The sequence below is a fragment of the Schistocerca gregaria genome, chromosome 4 (assembly GCF_023897955.1).
Source record: "Schistocerca gregaria isolate iqSchGreg1 chromosome 4, iqSchGreg1.2, whole genome shotgun sequence".
NCBI classification, from domain to species: domain Eukaryota; kingdom Metazoa; phylum Arthropoda; class Insecta; order Orthoptera; family Acrididae; genus Schistocerca; species Schistocerca gregaria.
Window position 1 is genome coordinate 368181367 of NC_064923.1, and position 12827 is coordinate 368194193.

Below are 12827 nucleotides of genomic sequence, written 5' to 3' on the forward strand. Positions count from 1 at the left end.
GACTGGCACTTATCTTCTGGTAATGACAGTAATTCCTTTGACGTTTTCACATACACGTCGCACAATAAATTTACTGCTATTCAGTATTGCACTTTTAGTATTTCACTTTACTTTACACTAAAATAATATTATTTTTAACGATAATAATACGGATGCAAGACATGCGCGTCCGACACAAGTTACAAGAGACAAGAGAAGAATGAGTAACTGTTCATCGAGAATATCTCGTACATAAAAAAAGAAAATGTGTAAAAGTGTTCATCTTCTGTCCGTTTTTCGCGCCACGGTTTTCAAAGTCAATGACTCACTGCATCTCTGACGGCGCTTTGACAATAAACAAGGTACGTCACAGGTCGTTCACCTTTTACATTCTCGCAACATTATTTGTAAACTGTAGCTGTTGCCGAGCGACTGTTCGATTAGTGAATGATTTAAAATGATAAGGCAATCACATAATGTTACAACCCACATGTAGGCGCACGCACGGGTGTGTGTGTGTGTGTGTGTGTGTGTGTGTGTGTGTGTGTGTGTGTGTGTGTGTGTGTGTGTGTGTGCGTGTGTGCGTGCGTGAGAGCGTGTGTGCGTGCGCTCCAAGGGGTGTATCTACAACTGTATTTTTCCTACTTGGTACATATTTTTGTACAGCGTGGCCAACTATCAATTGTTGCTTTATGCTTTCAGTACAAAATTAACATCAAAATACATACCTCTGACCGTATCTTTCACACTGAGTCAGCGTATTTTCATTAGAAGCAGGTCAATCTTTCTACTCTATGACTTCCGCCATGCACTCTTAAAGTTTAGAATTGGTTCAAATGGCTATGAGCACTGTGGGACTCAACTGCTGTGGTCATCAGTCCCCTAGAACTTAGAACTACTTAAACCTAACTAACCTAAGGACATCACACACATCCATGCCCGAGGCAGGATTCGAACCTGCGACCGTAGCAGCAGCGCGGCTCCGGACTGGAGCGCCTAGAACCGTACGGCCACCGCGGCCGGCAAACTTTAGAATTCTCGCTTTAGATGCTTGGACTGCTTTCTCCGTGGATGTGCAGTTCGGTTAATAGTTATCGCTCGTTTTGAGCATTTGTTCTTGGCAAACATCGGCTCTCTTCTGGGGGACTTTTTTCCCAAGTGGAGCTGATTCTGCTAGGATATTGCGATTTCAAGTTTAAGGAACAATACATCATTCGGAGATGTTCGACAAGTTGGATTATTTGTCATGAGATCTGTCGCCAGGTTTGCGCACATCTATTGTTAAATTTAGCGTCGCCCTGACGTCGTAATAAAGTAAGACAAAGAAGTGATGATTAAGTTGTGCTTCGAAACTGATGTTCTGGTATAGTACAAATCGGCGTACGGGGTATCCATAATTGAAGTTCCAGTTTCAAAACGCTGTAGAAAGAAAACCGCTACTCAGAATGACGTCAAATTTCAACAGGATATTATTGATCAACGAAACGTCATGGAACAAAAGACAAAAAAAAAAAAAAACGAAAATTTGACAATTACGTGGCGCTGTAGGCCTCAGAACATGCACACCGAGAGAGGTGTGGCGTACGCCTTTTCTTCAGTTTGTGTACGAGACGACCAACGCGGCTCTATCCATGGAGGATTGCTTGCTGCTGGTAAAGCTCCTTTAAGAAGAACGGTTGCCGGCGCGCCAATGGGCCAGTAGAAGATCCCGACAGTCAAGGGTATGAAAAAAGGATTTGGTCAGATGGCTGCTAAGGTCTGGAGAAAATGATTACAAATTTCGAAAAGACAGGTTCTTCTGAAATACAGTGTGGTAAAGGGAGGAAAGCAGTTGATCCTACGTCTGTTGAAGATGTGGCCACAGCATTTCAGGAGGGATCGAGCGGTGTGTTGTGCAAACATGCAGTGCCCGGGGAACTGCCCGAACGTTGGACATGCTTCCGAGCACGGTGCATAAGTCCTACGAAACATCCTGCATTGCTATCTACCTCTACATAGATACTTCACAATCCTACGAACGGTGCGTAGCGGAGGGTACCCCGTACCACTTCTAGTCATTTTCTTCCCCGCGCGGTCTGAGGCGCCTTGTCACGGTCCGCGCGGCTCTCCCCGTCGGAGGTTCGAGTGCTCCCTCGAGCATGGATGTTTGTATCGTCCTTAGTGCAAGTTGGTTTAAGTTAGATTAAGTAGTGTGTAAGCTTAGGGACAAATGACCTAAGCAGTTTGGTCCCATCAGACCTTACCACAAATTTCCAAATTTTTTTCCTTTCCTGTTCCACTCGGAAACAGAGCTAGGGAGAAACGACTGTCTGCTCGCATATTTCTCCTTGTGAGCCCTAATTTCTCATATCTTATCTTCATAGTACTTACGTGCAATGTTGGAGACAATAGAATCGTTCTGTACTCAGCTTCAAATGCCAATTCTCTAAATTTTCTCAATAGTGTTCCTCGAAAAGAATGTCGCCTTCCATCCAGGAATTCCCATTTCATTGCCCGAAGCTGGTTTCGAATGTGCCTATCAAAGATTCTCTGGAACTAATTTCCCAGTACTTTGTGAATGACGTGGTCGAGCTATTTAGGCACACTCTTACGTCATCCTACTTCGTGTACAACGGCCAGTATTACGATCAGACAGACGGCGTAGCAATGGGTAGCCCGTTGGCTCCAGCTGTTGCAAACCTCTTCATGGAGAACTTTGAGGATATTGCCATAGACACTGCGCCATTGAAGCCTAAGTGTTTCTTTCGATACGTTGACGACACGTTCGTCATTTGGCCACACGGACGCGACAAATTAGATGAGTTTTTGGAGCACCTCAATGGCATCAACAGTAATATCCAGTTCACCATGGAGATGGAAAAAGATAATGCATTGAACTTCCTCGACGTCCTTGTCCACCTTAAACGACATGGGTACCTTGGCCACAGAGTCTACAGAAAACCCACCCGCACAGACCTGTACCTGCAAGCTACCAGCCATCATCATCCAGCACAGAAGCGCACAGTGTTACAAACATTGGTGCATCGTGCGAGAGTAATATCAGACGACGACAACCTGCCCCACGAACTGAGACACCTACGCAAGGTTTTCAGGAAGAACGGCTACAGCGCCCATCAAGTGAAAGAAGTGATTTCTGGGAAATATCAGAATAAGATCAGCGACGAAGAGCAGAAAAAGAAACTTGCTTTGCTGCCATTCTGTGGCTCCGTATCGGGCAAGATAAGCCGCCTGTTGAAAAGACACAAGATCAAATCAGTCTTCAGGGCTCCAACGAAAATCCGTCAGTTACTGAGACCAGTTAAAGACGCAGTAGGTCTCAGAACACGTGGAGTCTACGAAATACCTTGTGAGTGTGGCCAGAAGTACATCGAACAAACAGTGCGCACTGCGGAACAACGCAGGAAAGAACATGAGAGGTATTATCGCCTACGCTATCCAGAGAAATCTGCGTTAGTTGAGCATGCATTAGAAAACGGTCACCATATACAATTTGACGATACCTCTGTCGCGGCTCGCACAAACGGCTTCTGGGACAGTTTAATGCAGGAAGCTATTAAAATAAAAATTACCACAACCACCCTGAATGGAGACGGTGGCTTACAGCTCAGCCCTGCGTGGGATCCAGCGATCGCGCAGTTGAAGAGGGCACATCGAACGCCGACTCAAAACATGCCCACATATGTCAATGTTGTGGGCGCCAGTGACGTCACACCCGGCTTCTAGCGTATATAAGGGCGCACCAACAGCCCACCAGCAGTCATAACACTTGACAATGGCCAGGGAGTGCTTGGCCGAAAGCTCGTGTAGTTTTAACCAATTGACGCGGTTGGAAACCCGAGAACATTTTATTCAATGTTATCGCCGCGAGACTCTGCAATGTTATCGCCGCGAGACTCTGCATTCATACAACACATACGTTAGTTCAAAACTCGGATAATTTACAGGGTTTTCCCAAAATGCTTCTTACTGTGGAATAGGTCTTAATACTTATTACAGCTACCTTTCACATTTTATCGTTCCTCTGTCCTGTAAATAATTAGATATGAGAGCTTGTGAAATCCTCAGTGGAGACGGATAGCCTCGTGTTTATGCTGGCTGTGGAAATTACGATTAAACTAGTACTTTTCCTCATACAACAGTAATGATTTGCTGAATGTTATGAGCAATGTTTTATTGGGATTCCACATTCATTTTTTATTTTTCTCAGATTCGAATTTCAGATAGATTTAGGAAAAAGCTTGATTACCACCGTACACGTTCATCTGCTATACTGCATTCATCTTTCAGTAAAGGTTGTAGCGAAGTTTTTCTTTTTATATTTATTTTATTTACATTGGTACTGAATATTTACTACCTACCTCAAGGATCCTCAGTTTTATATCCTCCAAACGATGTTGTTCGGTGATTTTAACTATCAATAACTGAGTGCAGATTGGAAGCAGATAGTGCAATAAATATGTCAGAATTTATATTCAGGCCTTGAATCGTGTATCGAGTTCGTTAACTAACTCAGCTACCACGCCCTACGCAACAGGTGTGGCCAGCACATTGATCTTTCTTACTTGCGGCATTAAATCCAACATGGCAAAACATCTTCGTTTAAATTAATAAAAACAAACTCTGATTGCCACAACAGTCCAAACAAATATGATGGATTTCTCTCTAATTGCTGTACCTTCGCCATGTTACCCTCTATAGTGTCACATTCGTCACGGACGGATGCGGTACGTTATATTAGTAGGTGCGGCTCTGTAACATCGTGGGTCAGTCAGAGAAGAGATTACATGTTTTCCAGATTTGCTGCTCACTGAGAATTAAAAGCAACAACTCAAGAATGAAACCGATACGTAGAAATTCACTTTCCATCCATCACATCTGCTGACATCTAGAGTGATGCCTTCTTTGATTTATTTTTATCGTCTGAGGACATACCGATACATTTGGTGTGCTCAGTAATCTGTGATACACATTACAAGTTTCGCAATCATTGAGACATCTTCTCATCCATTTTGTTCATATGTACATCTAAATGACTACTCTGCAATTCATACTTAAGTGCCTGGCAGAGGGTTCATCGGACCACTTTCGCACTATTTCTCTACCGTCCCATTCTCGAACTGTGCAAGGGAAAAATGAACACCTTTCTCTTTCGCACATGCTTTGATTTCTCTTATTTTATGAGGACTATCATTTCTCCACATGTAGGTGGGACTCAAAAGAACATTTTCGATTTCGGAGGAGAAATTTGATTGAAATTTCGTGAAAAGATCTCACCGAAATGAAAAACACTTGTTAATGATTGCCATCCCCATTCACATGTTATATCTTTGCCACCCTCTCCCCTGTTTCGCGATAATACGAAATGAAATGCCCTTCTTTGAAGTTTTTTGATATCCTCCGTCAGTCCTATCTGGTACGGAGGGAACGCATGTAGAGTACCCATTTAATAAAAGGATTACACTGTTGTAGTGATACGCACGTAAGAAGATGGATAGTAGGGCGGTACAAAGTGGCAAGGGGCAGTGTCTCACGTGACTCTTCAGTCAACAGCGGCATTCTGCCGTATCTCTCTGTAACGGGCGCTACGCGGTGAGAGTTCAGCTTTGATTTTCAAGTTAGTTTACGCATGATGAATTTTCTTTGCCACTGTAGAGGTCATTGTGGGTGGCAGAAATCAAACGTGGCAAGTATCTTGCTACGAATCGACAACGATGGTTTCCTTAGCACATAAATTGCTCTAGATACAGAAGTAGCAACAGTGGCCAAATGTGAAAATTAAGCTAGATACCTATTATCGGACATTAATATGGGGCGTGTCGAAACTTCGCCTTTATGACGGCTTAAACTCTGATGGGGACCCTTTCAATGAGACGTCTGAATGTCTGTCAAGGAATGTAAGTCCATTCTTCCCCGCGAGCCGAAACCAGAGAAGGTAGTGTTGTTGGATGCTGAGTTCCTGAATCACGTTCTAACTCACCCCATTGATTTCAGGCCTAGACTGCCGAGCGGGGTAGCCGCGCGGTCTTAGGCGCCTTTCACGGTTCGCGCGGTTTTCCACGTCGGATGTTCGAATCCTCCATCGGGCATAGGTCTGTGTGTTGTCCTTAGCGTAAGATAGTTTAAATTAGGTTACGTAGCATGTAAGCTTAGGAACCGATGACTTCAGCAGTTTGGTCCCATAGTATCTCACCACAAATTTCCAATTTTCAGGTCGGGACTCTGCACTTACCATCGCACTTCAGGAATGTTATTGCCCACAAATGATTCCCTCATAGTTTCTGCTTTATGACAGGGTGCACCGTCTCCGAACTGTTCCACTGCTGTACGTAGAACTCAATGGAGCAAAACGTGTTCTTATTCTCCTGTATTTAACGTTTTCTTAAGCGCAGAAGGGGACCACATCCTAACCACGAAGAACTCCCGCAAATCGATCGTAACATCAACTCCTCCGTACTTCAGTGCTGGAACTACACATGATGGCAGGTAACAATCTCCACGTCCACCTCTTTAGCTGCGCGTTTATCGCTGCGGATTGCCAAGCGAAGGGGCCCGGGCTCGGTTCCCAGCAGGGTCGGAGGTTTTCTTCGCTCGGAAAGTGGATGTTGTGTTATCTTTACGTTCGTATCGTCATAATTGGCATACCACTATTCACATGGCTGAACGGGTTCGGCGCGAAAGCCAATAACAAAAACGTAATAATAATAAAAAAAATCCCCCAAATCCAAAGTCTTCCATCCTATTGCCATGGAGTATAGCATCATTCATTACACCAAATCAGTTTGCAGTGGCATCGCTGGTTACTCCACTTCAAGCGCAGTTCAGTACTAACTACAGAAATATGTCGTTTATGAGAAGCTGATGGCCCACTGTAACTCATTCTACGTACAGTCACTGTGCTGCCTCGACTGCTGCTAAAAAAAAAGAAAAAAAAAGAAAAAAAGTACTATGGATCCAAGCCACTGGATATTTTGCATTCGCAATGTCTTGGGATCCCAAGAAGGACAGACGGTTCATCGTGAGGGTGGTGAAACAAGAAAGACTATTATAAAATCGTGTTCAGGAAGCAAGGCAGGAAATTTTAAAAGTTACATAAGGCAACAACGTTATCTACTTGCTGCCTTTTATGGTGGTGTATCTGTTACAAAAATTCGAAAAGTGGGAATTTTCACAGGTGAATCCGCATTGTGTTCCCATCAGGAAACGTCTAAGATCTGAAGTATATAAATTTCACTGTGATTACTTGAAAATGGATGTAATAAGAGGCATTATATTACATGCATGCGAACACCACATTTTCAATGTAAGCTAGAAACAGTCGAAAGACCGCCATGAATGAGAATGTTTCAATTGGAGCGTAGTGATGAGAAATAGCATTTCAGTGGTTGCATGTGAGGTATCAGCATCAATGAACTAATTGCACTAGAGGCTACGCAGGTGAAGAATGTGGCCGGTATTATTCCGAAAGTATGAGTATCCTGAAAGAGTGTGGTGGTTTGATATATTTAATTTGCTAAATGTGTTGCTGACAAAGGCAGGCCTACGTTCATGACCATATTTTCGAGCCAAATGAATTCTTCCATTCAGAAGGCACCCCTGTTCTGTCCGTACATCCATATCCCTGACGCGACCATTACTCTCAGCCTCTGATAGTCCACTGACCGTGATGTTACGCTGGGGATCAATTGTTTACTTATCTCAATAAAAACTCTTTCATTCGCGAGTCATAGAGTTAGGCAAACCGTGGGTGAGCAACCAGGGTCTGGCATGTGCGTGTCATTCCGGCTGAACAGCAAACTCTTCATAACTTTCAGATTTCTCGGATGAAGAACAGGACGAAAATCTACGGTCATTTCCATTCCAGCTGTTCGCTATTAAAAAAGGAGTGGGTTACGGAGATTCCACCAGAATTGCAACAGAATTAGCGATTTATGTTTTTGTGGATTGTTTACCTTCCTACATTTATTTTATTTCTCTTAATAACGGGTTAATTGTGCCTGTTGTGTCAAAACACAGAATAATTTTCACAGACTCAACTTGCAGTAACTACTGCGACAGAATCGTGAAACAGGGGGTCTCATTAAACAAGCAACTGGAGACCAGAGATGTCGAAAGCTTACGGAAAACCTTGCTGCGTCGGTTTGCAGTAACATAAAGAAAAGAAATTTCACGTTTTCATACTAGGAAATGTTTTCACTATCTATGCAAGACTCTTAAAATTACAGTACAGCACTAAAAAAAAAAACTATAGTGTCTGCTATATCGCTGTAGATAAGAAAGTTCCGTGTGTTAACGATTTGACAAATTCTCTCCTCCTTGCACACTACCATTCGCTAAAATGTCGTTTCAATATCTCGACAGGTTTGGGAAATATGAGGGATGTTATGAACAGTTCATTCTGGGGCACGTGGGATCGGGGGTGAACGGGCTACATACGATCAATTTTCTGAAGACTGCCGACAGGTAGAGACCTCTCGAATCTGAACAAACGTTCAATATATTTGATAAATTTCATACGCAGCCGTATATAGTGTTACATGCGCCAAACGCAAAATCATGGCGACTCCTATTATTCGTTGCAAACGTTTCAACTTTTGCACAGTGTGTTACGTAAATGCAGAAATGTGTGACCATTAGCGAGACAAAGGGCACTTTACTATTATGCTGACATATAAAGCTACAAATAATGTGCACTGAAGAGTCAAAGATACTGATACACCTGCTTAGTCTATCGTATAGGGCCAACGCGAGCACGCAGAAGTGCCGCAACACCACGTGGCATGGACTCAACTACTGTCATAAGCAGTGCTGTAGGGAATGAACACCATGAATCCTGCAGGCCTGTCCATAAATCCGTAAGAATACTAGAAGGTAATGATCTCTTCTGAACAACACGTTGCAAGGCACCCCAAATATGATTAATCATGTTCGTGTCTGGGGAGTTTGGTGGCCAACGGAATTGTTTGAACTCAGAAGAGTGTTCCTGGAGCCACTCAGTAGCAATTCTGGCCGTGCGGGGTGTCGCATTGTCTTGCTCGAATTGCCCAAGTCCATCGAAATGCACAAAGGACATGAATAGATGCAGGTGACTAGACATGGTGCTTACGCAAACGTCAGCTGCTAGAGTCGTATCTAGACGTATCAGGGGTCCCATATCACTCCGGCTGCACACGTCGCACACCATTGCAGAGCCTCCACCAGCTTGAGCAATCCCCTGTTGACTTCTAGGGTCCATGGATTCATGAGGTTGTCTCCATACCCGTACACGTCCATCTGCTCAATACGAGTTGAAATAAGACTCATTCGACCACGCAACATGTTCCAATCATCAAGAGCCCAATGTTGGTGTTGACGGTTCCAACGAGGCGTAAAGCTTTGTGTCCTGCACTCATGAAAGGTACACTATTGAACCTTCGGCTCCGAAAGCCCACGTCGATGATAATTCGTGGAGTGTTTCGCATGCTGACACTTGTTGATGGCCCGACTTTGAAATTTGCAGCAATTTGCGGAAGGGTTGCACTTCTGCTGCGTTGAACGATTGTCTTCAGTCGTCGTTGGTCCCGTTATTGCAGGATCTTTTTCCGGCCGCAGCGATATCGGAGATTTGATGTTTTACCGGATTCCTGATATTCACATTACACTCGTGAAGTGGTCGTACGGGAAAATCGCCACTTCATCGCTACCTCGGAGATACTGTGTCCCATCGCTCATAGCCGGCCGGTGTGTCCGAGCGGTTCTAGACGCTACAGTCTGGAACCGCGCCACCACTACGGTCGCAGGTTCGAATCCTGTCTCGGGCATGGATCTGTGTGATGTACTTAGGTTGGTTAGGTATACGTAGTTCTGTTCTAGGGGATTGATGATCTCAGGAGTTACGTCCCGTAGTGCTCAGAGCCATTTGAACCCTTTTGAACCATCGCTCGTGCGCCGAGTATAACACCACGTTCAAACTGACTTAAATCTTGATAATCTGCCATTGTAACAGCAGTAACCGATGTAACAACTGCGCCAGACACTTGTTTTATATAGGCGTTGCCGACTGCAGCGCCGTATTCTGCCTGTTTACATATCTCTGTACTTGAATACGCAAGCCAGTACCAGTTTCTTTGGCGCTTCAGTGTAAAAAATCAAATATTTTTACCAAATAGTTTCTGCGAAATCGTTTGAGAAAGTTTACTGGGTGCGCACCTCTATTTTCAGTGCATCGCCAAACGGAAAGGGGAAAGAATGTCCCCGCGTCGCAGTATGTGCAGGACCTGCCAACACGTGCTTCTCCGTTTGCGGTTACCCTAAGATCGTTGTCTCGTGTACGCATCTTGCTACCTATCAACCAATCTTTGTATGCTGTATGTTAAACGTATCAACAAAATGTAATGTAGGCAAATCTTTCTTTTAATTGCCTTTATTTTCTGACTTGAAGTCGTACGTTGCGAAAATGTTGGTTGGTTCAAATGGCTCTGAGCAGTATGGGACTTAACATCTCAGGTTATCAGTCCCCTAGAATTTACTTAAACCTAACTAATCTAAGAACATCACACACATCAATGCCCAAGGCAGGATTCGAACCTGCGATCGTAGCAGTCGCGCGGTTCCAGACTGAAGCGCCTAGAACCGCTCGGTCACCAAGGCAGGCGAAACTGTTGGTATCGATACTTTTGCTCCGATCATAGTGAGGTGTCGATACAATTTTAGGTATTGACGTCGATATAAGAAGTCGTATATATAACCGTTTAGCCATCAGAAAGAGGCTGATTGGGGCTGAGTTCACACGTACGGCAGAGGCGCCGACGACAGGTGCCGGCCGGGTCGTGCCGCGCCACGCGGAAGCGGTGCGCCTTTGGAAAGTTGTCCGAGGCGAGGTGGTGAGGCCGAGCCGGCGTTATTCTGGTACGCGGCTCCGGGCCGACAGCGGCAGTAATAATTGCTGCAACGGGTTTGAGCGGGCCACGGGCCGGGCCGGGCCGGTGGGCAGGTTTTATTTGTGAGCCGCGACGGGCGCCGGCGCCAAGCGGCCAGCAGCCGAACAGGGCGACCTTGCAGCCCGCACGGTCCTTGATCCCCTGCTCATCCATCAGGCGGCCGCCGCCTCTATCGCCACCGGGCACTGCTCATCGGGGAAAACAGGACTTCTTTTGGGCTCTCGTTTCCCCAGGGTGATCGAGGCCGACCGCTGCTGTGCCCTAGGACAGTGGTTGCCAGACTTTTATCCACTCACGTCAGTAAATTGAGGGAGCTTCAAAACTCACGGCACAGCTTGAGGCAAGGGGTTAATGTGTGCTCTGAAAGACGCCACAATAGTGCTGGTCATGCAGTGGTATTGACGCGACGTATACTGGAAAACTGGCAGCTGACCATACACACTGAGGTGACGAAAGTCATGAGATAGCGATATGCAAATATAGAGATAGCGTTAGTATCGTGTACACAAGGTATAAAAGGGCAGTGTACTGTCGGAGCTGTCATTTGGACTCATGTGCAAACGTTTCCGGCGTGTTTACGGCCGCATGACGTGAATTAACACACTTTGGACAGGGAATGTTAGTTCGAGCTAGAAGCATGAGGCACTCCATTTCGGAAATCCTTAAGGAATTCGATATTCCGAGGTTCACAGTGTCAAGAGTGTGCCAAGAATACCAAATGACAGGCATTACTTCTCACCACGGACAACGCAGTGGTCGACTGCCTTCGCCAAGCAACCTAGAGCAGCGGACTTTGTCACTGATAACAGATAAGCAACACTGAGTGAAATAGCAGCAGAAATCAGTTTGGAATGTACGCGGCCACGCGGGATTAGCCGAGCGGTCTGAGGCGCTGCAGTCGTGGACTGTGCGGCACATCCCGGCGGAGGTCCAAGTCCTTCGTCGGGCATGGGTTGTGTGTTTGTCCTTAGGATAATTTAGGGACTGATGACCTTAGCAGTTAACTCCCATAACATTTCACACACATTTTGAACATTTTCTGAATGTACGCGAAATTTGGCGCTACTGGGTTGTGGCAACAGACTGACGAGGCGAATGCCTTTGCTAACAGTAGGTCATCGCCTGCAGTTCTTCTCCTGGGCTGGGTTGGACCCTGGATGACTGGAAAACCGTGGCCTGCTGAGGCGCCATGGAGACAAGCTGTCAACAAGGCACTGTGCCAGCTGGTGCTGCCTCCATAGTGGATTGGGCTGTCTTTAGACAAATGGACTGCGTCCTCTGACCCAGCTGAACCTCTCGTAGACCTTTTGCAGCCATTCGTGGACTTCATGGTCCCAAACAACAATGTACGACGTCACCGGGCCACAACTGTTCGCGTTTGGTTTGAAGAACATTCTGGACAGTTCGAACGAATGCTCTAGCCAAGCCACCCAGATCGCCCGACATGAATGCCATCGAACATTTATGGGACGTAATCGAGAGGTCAGTTCGAGCACAAAATCCTGCACCCGCAACACTTTCGCAATTATGGACTTCTGTAGAGGCAGCAGGGTTCAGTATTTCAGCAGGGGACGTCCAACGACGTGTTGAGTCCATGCCACGTCGAGCTGCTGGACTACGCCGAGCAAAAGGAGGTCCGACAGGATATTAGGAAGCATTCCACGAGTTATGTCATCTCAGTGTAGTATATGTGGTGACTCTTCGTCTGTAGCATGTGGGACTTCAGTGTGAGGTCTGATACTCTCGTGAGCAATACTGAATGCACAACACCTCCCCGTGCTGTGGTTTAGACTCTCCAACTCGCCACACGAGTGCCTTCTGGACGTAAGCAGTGGTTGACTTGTGCCAGTATTACAGTGCAGTGCAAGTAAGAGCGCGGCTGCGGCATGTGATCAGCGCAGCTGTTCCATGCCAGATACTCCTGCCGTCGCC

General features: G+C 45.7%; 1 protein-coding gene across 2 annotated transcripts in view; it reads left to right on the forward strand.

The window, feature by feature from the left end:
* LOC126365865 (SPARC-related modular calcium-binding protein 1) overlaps positions 1 to 12827 on the forward strand; it is a 710118-nt gene that overhangs the window by 354009 nt on the left and 343282 nt on the right. The window lies entirely within an intron of this gene.